The 7,277-nt window shown below is 34.8% G+C and overlaps 1 protein-coding gene and 1 non-coding gene across 2 annotated transcripts in view; one reads left to right on the plus strand and one right to left on the minus strand.

Annotated features, from left to right (window-relative positions):
• Positions 1–6,778: 6,778 nt before the first annotated feature.
• Positions 6,779–6,850, plus strand: TRNAR-UCU. Its single transcript has one exon. It is a non-coding gene; the product is annotated as a tRNA-Arg (tRNA).
• A 243-nt stretch (positions 6,851–7,093) lies between these two features.
• LOC117613533 (ATP synthase subunit alpha, chloroplastic) overlaps positions 7,094–7,277 on the minus strand; it is a 1,634-nt gene continuing 1,450 nt past the window's right edge. Inside the window, exon 1 of the mRNA XM_034342148.1 lies at positions 7,094–7,277. This exon is cut by the window's right edge and continues 1,450 nt beyond it. The gene's annotated coding sequence lies outside the window, so the exon portion shown is untranslated.

Here is a 7,277-nt window from a genome sequence, read left to right on the forward strand (position 1 = left end):
TGTTTATGAAAACTTGAACTATATAACCAACATGCAAGTGTCAATAATGGCCAACTATTTAAACATGCATAAAGATTCAACTAAGAACAAGTGAGTGAGACCAAAAACTAGAACTAATCAACAAAAGTAAAATTAACTTGAAAACATGAAACTCTCTTCTCATGCTACATTGAAACTCTAGCTATGGTAATTAGTAACACCCCATTAATGGAAGCAACAACATTTAAATCATAATAAACATGAAGGGTATAAGAAAAACCCTTGAAAACGAATTATGATGTTGAAGAGCTCCTCACAGCTTCTAACCTGTGTGCTTGCAGCCAGAGATGAAGAGTAGTGTATATGGTATCTCTTAGGCGTGGCAATGGGTCGTGTCGTGTCGGGTTCGTGTCGTGTCGAGATTTTAAACAGGTCAGAAATGGTCAACCCGAACACGACCCGTTTAATAAATGGGTCAGAAATTGTCAACCCGAACACGACTCGTTTATAAACGGGTTGACACGACCCAACCCATGTAACCCGCCACCTGTTCATTTTTTATTATAACTAAATTAATAATTTTAACAGTTTGATAAAACTTCCCCCAAATACAACCTAAGTAAATAATTAAATACAAATATATATTCATTAGTTCAAGTTCAACTCCAAATTGAATAGAAAAGTTCAAGTTCAACTCCAAATTGAACAGAAAAGTTCAAATCAAGTTACAAGAGTGAAATAATTACAACACAAAATACAAATAAAAACCAACTTAATAATAATCAGTCCTCATCTTTCATTCAACCACATCAACTCTGTCCACCAAAAGTGACTGTATTAGAGCCCCCTGCAGAATTTGTAGCATTTATTTCCATCTTGCTAATATCCTCAGTCAATTCTTCTAGGTTGGGTGCTAAAGTACAATTTTCTACAAAGTAAATAATAAGGATTAAGCTGATGTTGAAAAGAAACAGATACAAGAAATAAGAATTAAAGTTTGAGCAAATATACCTTCGCCAAATATCCAATCACGCGTACAAACTAGTGCCTCAACATTTTCAGGCTTAAGAGCACTACGATACTGATCAAGCACTCTACCACCAACACTAAATGCTGACTCAGATGCAACTGTGGATATTGGAATAGACAATAAATCACGTGCCAAAATTGATAGTTCAGGATATCGAAATTGGTTCACTTTCCAGAAATCAAGAACATTCAACTTTGTCTTCCTATCAATTTTGGGCTCATCCAAATACAATTGTAACTGAGTCTTTTGGGCAGAAGTGGTAAACTCTTCACTTTCAAAGTTATCAAATTCCTATTAAAAAAAATAATAATAACATTAATATGAGCACAAACAGTCAAATGTATATTAAACTTTTATGTATTCCTATAAAAATAAATAGTTATTTACCTTCATAACATCCAAGCATTCTTTAGAAACCATGTCATCAACATGAGAACGAGCACCATTTGAGGCACTTGAAGTACCAGAAACAGATTCAGAAGAAGAATATATCCGAAAATATAAATCAAAGAGAGAAAACAACATATCACGAACTTTAGTCATTTCTTCGGAGTTGTAACCATACAACCTTTTATAACAAAATTCTACAAATTGAATTTTGTATCTAGGATCCAATATTACAGCAATTGCAAGGATCAAACTATACTCTTTCCAATACTTATCGAACTTTTCCATCATTTGAGTTGCCATAGATTTCATGAAACTATCTGAATCAACCTTTGCCTTTCTCAAAGTATCTTCCACCACAAAAACTTGAGGAAAATACAGATTTGCTGTTGGGTATTTAGTTCCAGAAAACAAACAAGTCACATCATAAAACACCTTAAGAAACTTGCTAAGTTTTTCCAATTTTACCCACTCATCTTGAGAAAGAGAATGTTTGTAATTAGAATCACTCAATTGTAAATGCAGAAACGCACGTTGATAATAAAGTGCACTGTCAATCATAAGAAACGTGGAGTTCCATCTAGTAGGTACATCTTGACGCAATCCCCTTTTACATTCTAAAGAAACTTGTGCAGCACAATTTAGGAATTTCTGTTTCCTCCCTTGTGAACCTCTAACATACTTAATGCTTTCCCTAATTTTCCCCACAGAATCATCAATGTGTTTCAACCCATCTTGCACTATTAAGTTAAGAATGTGAGCACAACATCGAATATGAAAAAACTTTCCATTCATTAATAATGCATCCTTTAAATTAAGTTGCCCCTTTAACAACTCAACAAAAGTATCATTTGAAGATGCATTGTCTAAAGTCATTGAAAAAAGTTTCTTTTCCACCCCCCAATCAGTCAACAACCTATAGATTTTCTCACACAATGCAACACCAGAATGAGGAGGAGGCATAAAACTAAAATTCAATATTCTTTTCTGCAATTTCCAATTAACATCAATAAAATGGACAGTGAGACAAAGATAACCATCTGTGGTTATAGACGTCCATAAATCAGATGTCAAACAAACTCTTCCAGGAACTGAACCCAAAATTTCCTTAAGCTTAGATTTTTCTCTATTATAAAGACTCAACACATCAGCCTTTGCAGTATTACGAGATACCAATTTAATATCAGCACAAACATAATTAAACAGTTGCCTAATTCCAGCATACTCAACAAACTGAAAGGGTAGGTCATGCATGATAATTGCCATCACTAATAATTCACGAAACTTCATAGGATCGAACTTGGAAGACCTTGTTAAGATAGCCCCATCAGATTTAGATAATAATAACTGGCCTAAATCACGAGTATCAGTTTTCACACAAGATTCAATATGACGCTTCAAATTCCCAGTACCATATCTACTATCACACAAATATTTTTGACCACATTTCATACACTTTGCTCTTTGCTCATTATTTTCATCTATAGGAAGAATTTCAAATTGAGTCCATACCGCTGATGTGAGTTTTCTACGCCGCTTACCAATCTGAGTTACCACTGCATTGTTGTTGTTTGATGGATCTGAATCAACCACATTGTTTCTAACTTCTCCAACTCCAACTCCACCTTCAGCACTTTCGGATACACCGTCAAAAGTATCCATTCCACCTATATGAAGCATAATAATTTTATATTAAAAATAATAACAATCAAGCAGAATCTGTGCAACAAAACAACAACGAATTTAACAAAAAAAACACTTACAAAATTATAAATTCCAACACCTCCAATCGAACCTGAAATGAAATACAAAAGTCCAATACCATAAATAAATTAGAAATAGAACAACAACAAAAACACTATTAATCTTGATGCTATTGTTTGCCAGTACATTATTGATAGGTTTCGCGACCTTTATTTCACCACTATCATCACATTCACAATCTAATATTATAGTAATTAGTTTCTCTTTAACAACCCTAAAAAAAAAAAATTTCAGAAAACCACCAATCTAAGATTCTAAGACAACCCAAACAAAATAATCAGAAACCAATGGAATAAACGAAAACTAGAAAAGGAATTCCGTCAAATTCAAACTAAGCACAGGAAAAATTTGGTTGTTTCTCTAATAAGACAATATTCAAAACTAAATTATAAATAAGATATCATAAGTATTTCCTGGAATGCATCGACTTCTCCACTGAAATGAAAAATCTTAGATACTTTACAAAACACTTTTTGTTGTGATGAAATGAAAGGGGAAATCTGAACTTGGGACCTCAACCAATATTGGGAAAACAAATACAACTAGACCAAGAGCTGTGTTGGTCATAATTTACAAAATACTAACCTGCATCGGATTATCACTGGAACAGGTTTCAAAGCCTTGGGGCCATTTTTTATGCCTCTCTTGTGGGGAGAAGTCTGCACGATATCCAGCCTTAAATATCAAAACCCCACATCTTCTAAAAAGTCAATTACAATAGCACAATGACAACAAAAAAGTAAATGAAGCTTCAGACTTATAGGACATATGATGCCTTCAATTGTAAATCTTCAAAAGGTGATGAAAAACATGGAAACAAAACACATCCAAGAAAGATGACGAGCCAGAACTATATTAACCATTCATTCACACAAGGGACATTACCTTCAAGAATGACAATCACAGTGGCCAAATCAGAAAATTGACCTCTAATTTCTACTGGCACAAGCACTCTATACTAATTATCTTCATAAACAGTGATGAAAGAGAAACTCAGAGAAGCAAGCTGATCTGGGTATCGAGACCAACCCTCTTGTTATTTGTTGAGAGGTAGACGAGAGAGAGTCGAGAGGTAGACGGAGATGAGACCAAAGCAAAGGGAGTAAAGAGATGAGGCTTGGATTGGACTTGGAGAGGAGGGAACTGGTTTGTGAGCACTGAGCAGACTAAGGCTAGGCGGCTGTGTGGAAACTGGAAAGGTTGTTCGTTTGTATCCAGAGCGTATGAGTGAGAGGCTAGGGTTATGAACTTATGAATATATATATGTGTGTTAATTTTTTTTAAAAGAGGGTATTAAATTATTAATAAGTATTCTGCTAGGGTTTTAGTTTTTTAGAGTTTGCAAATAAAACGGGTTAATGGGTTCGATGCGGGTTGACACGACCCGTTAAATAAATGGGTTAGATAGGTATTATAGCGGGTTGACCCGAAACCCACCCGTTTATTAAACGGGTCAGAACGGGTTAACGCGAAATTGACCTGTTTTTTTATCGTGTGGGTTGAACTCGCTAATTTCTCGTGCGGGTTTCGAGTCGTGTATCGGGTCGTATCCGAAATTGCCACCCCTAATATTAACCATTCATTCACACAAGGGACATTACCTTCAAGAATGACAATCACAGTGGCCAAATCAGAAAATTGACCTCTAATTTCTACTGGCACAAGCACTCTATACTAATTACCTTCATAAACAGTGATGAAAGAGAAACTCAGAGAAGCAAGCTGATCTGGGTATCGAGACCAACCCTCTTGTTATTTGTTGAGAGGTAGACGAGAGAGAGTCGAGAGGTAGACGGAGATGAGACCAAAGCAAAGGGAGTAAAGAGATGAGGCTTGGATTGGACTTGGAGAGGAGGGAACTGGTTTGTGAGCACTGAGCAGACTAAGGCTAGGCGGCTGTGTGGAAACTGGAAAGGTTGTTCGTTTGTATCCAGAGCGTATGAGTGAGAGGCTAGGGTTATGAACTTATGAATATATATATGTGTGTTAATTTTTTTTAAAAGAGGGTATTAAATTATTAATAAGTATTCTGCTAGGGTTTTAGTTTTTTAGAGTTTGCAAATAAAACGGGTTAATGGGTTCGATGCGGGTTGACACGACCCGTTAAATAAATGGGTTAGATAGGTATTATAGCGGGTTGACCCGAAACCCACCCGTTTATTAAACGGGTCAGAACGGGTTAACGCGAAATTGACCTGTTTTTTTATCGTGTGGGTTGAACTCGCTAATTTCTCGTGCGGGTTTCGAGTCGTGTATCGGGTCGTATCCGAAATTGCCACCCCTAATATTAACCATTCATTCACACAAGGGACATTACCTTCAAGAATGACAATCACAGTGGCCAAATCAGAAAATTGACCTCTAATTTCTACTGGCACAAGCACTCTATACTAATTATCTTCATAAACAGTGATGAAAGAGAAACTCAGAGAAGCAAGCTGATCTGGGTATCGAGACCAACCCTCTTGTTATTTGTTGAGAGGTAGACGAGAGAGAGTCGAGAGGTAGACGGAGATGAGACCAAAGCAAAGGGAGTAAAGAGATGAGGCTTGGATTGGACTTGGAGAGGAGGGAATTGGTTTGTGAGCACTGAGCAGACTAAGGCTAGGCGGCTGTGTGGAAACTGGAAAGGTCGTTCGTTTGTATCCAGAGCGTATGAGTGAGAGGCTAGGGTTATGAACTTATGAATATATATGTGTGTTAATTTTTTTTTTAAAGAGGATATTAAATTATTAATAAGTATTCTGCTAGGGTTTTAGTTTTTTAGAGTTTGCAAATAAAACGGGTTAATGGGTTCGATGCGGGTTGACACGACCCGTTAAATAAACGGGTTAGATAGGTATTATAGCGGGTTAGCGGGTTGACCCGAAACCAACCCGTTTATTAAACGGGTCAGAATGGGTTGACCCGAAATTGACCTGGTTTTTTATTGTGCGGGTTGAACTCGCTAATTTCTCGTGCGGGTTTCGAGTCGTGTATCGGGTCGTATCCGAAATTGCCACCCCTACCTACAGCTGAATTTAGGCCTGAACTGACCCCATGTCTACTGGTTTTGGTCCACATGACTTATGCATCAGTGCTTTTGATGTGTAAGGCTCACTCCTTGATATGATCCTGATTATTAAGCAATGGTACCTGGATGAATTTATTCTGCTTCTGCTTCTGTTGATTTTTTACTTTTTGGTTTTCTTGTTAAATATAATTGTACAACTGCAGAAAGGAAGTGATATGGCTCACTGATTGCCCTAATTTGTAGCTAGAGTTATTGAGGAGGAGATGTTATGGGTCAAATTTTTTTATTTATTTCATTCATGTCTTAATCTGGGAATTTATCCATCTTACATAAAGGAGCCGAATGAAACCAAAGTTTCACGTTCAGTTTTGAATTAGAGACGTTAAAAATGATGAATCAACGTCGACTATAACCCCTAGCCTTCCAAGCTAACGATGCGGGGTCGATTCCCGCTACCCGCTTTTACTTTATCTTATATCTTATTTTTATTAAATATTTTAAGATTTATATTAATTCAATTTTTAATTAAAAATTAATTAAAAATTGAATTAATATAATGCATCATTTATTTTTCCGAACAAGAAATATTAAAATTGGAATGAAAAGCGTCCATTGTCTAATGGATAGGACAGAGGTCTTCTAAACCTTTGGTATAGGTTCAAATCCTATTGGACGCAATTTATTTCCATATGTATTTTTTTTTTAGATTTCTATGTCAAGAAATATATTTTGAATGACTTGAATAAGAAACGCTCTTATTACATATTAATTTAATTACATATAAATTTAAATTAAATAATTAATATATATTCTTATATATTCTAAAGATTTTAGTTTATTAGTTTATATAAAGATATTATAAAAAAATATATTTATATAATTTATAGATAAATTAATAATTTTTTAAATGACTTGTTAAAGTCATGATATTATAATATCAAGTCATAATATAAAATATATTATATATATTATAAATTATAAAGATAATATAAAGATTAAAAGATTATATAATAATAATGATTATATAATATTTTAAATTCTAAAGATTTATATAAAGATTATAATTTTATAATTAAATTAAGATTGATGAAGATTCAAAGTATT

The sequence above is a fragment of the Prunus dulcis genome, unplaced genomic scaffold, assembly GCF_902201215.1.
Source record: "Prunus dulcis unplaced genomic scaffold, ALMONDv2, whole genome shotgun sequence".
In the NCBI taxonomy this organism is placed as follows: Eukaryota; Viridiplantae; Streptophyta; class Magnoliopsida; order Rosales; family Rosaceae; genus Prunus; species Prunus dulcis.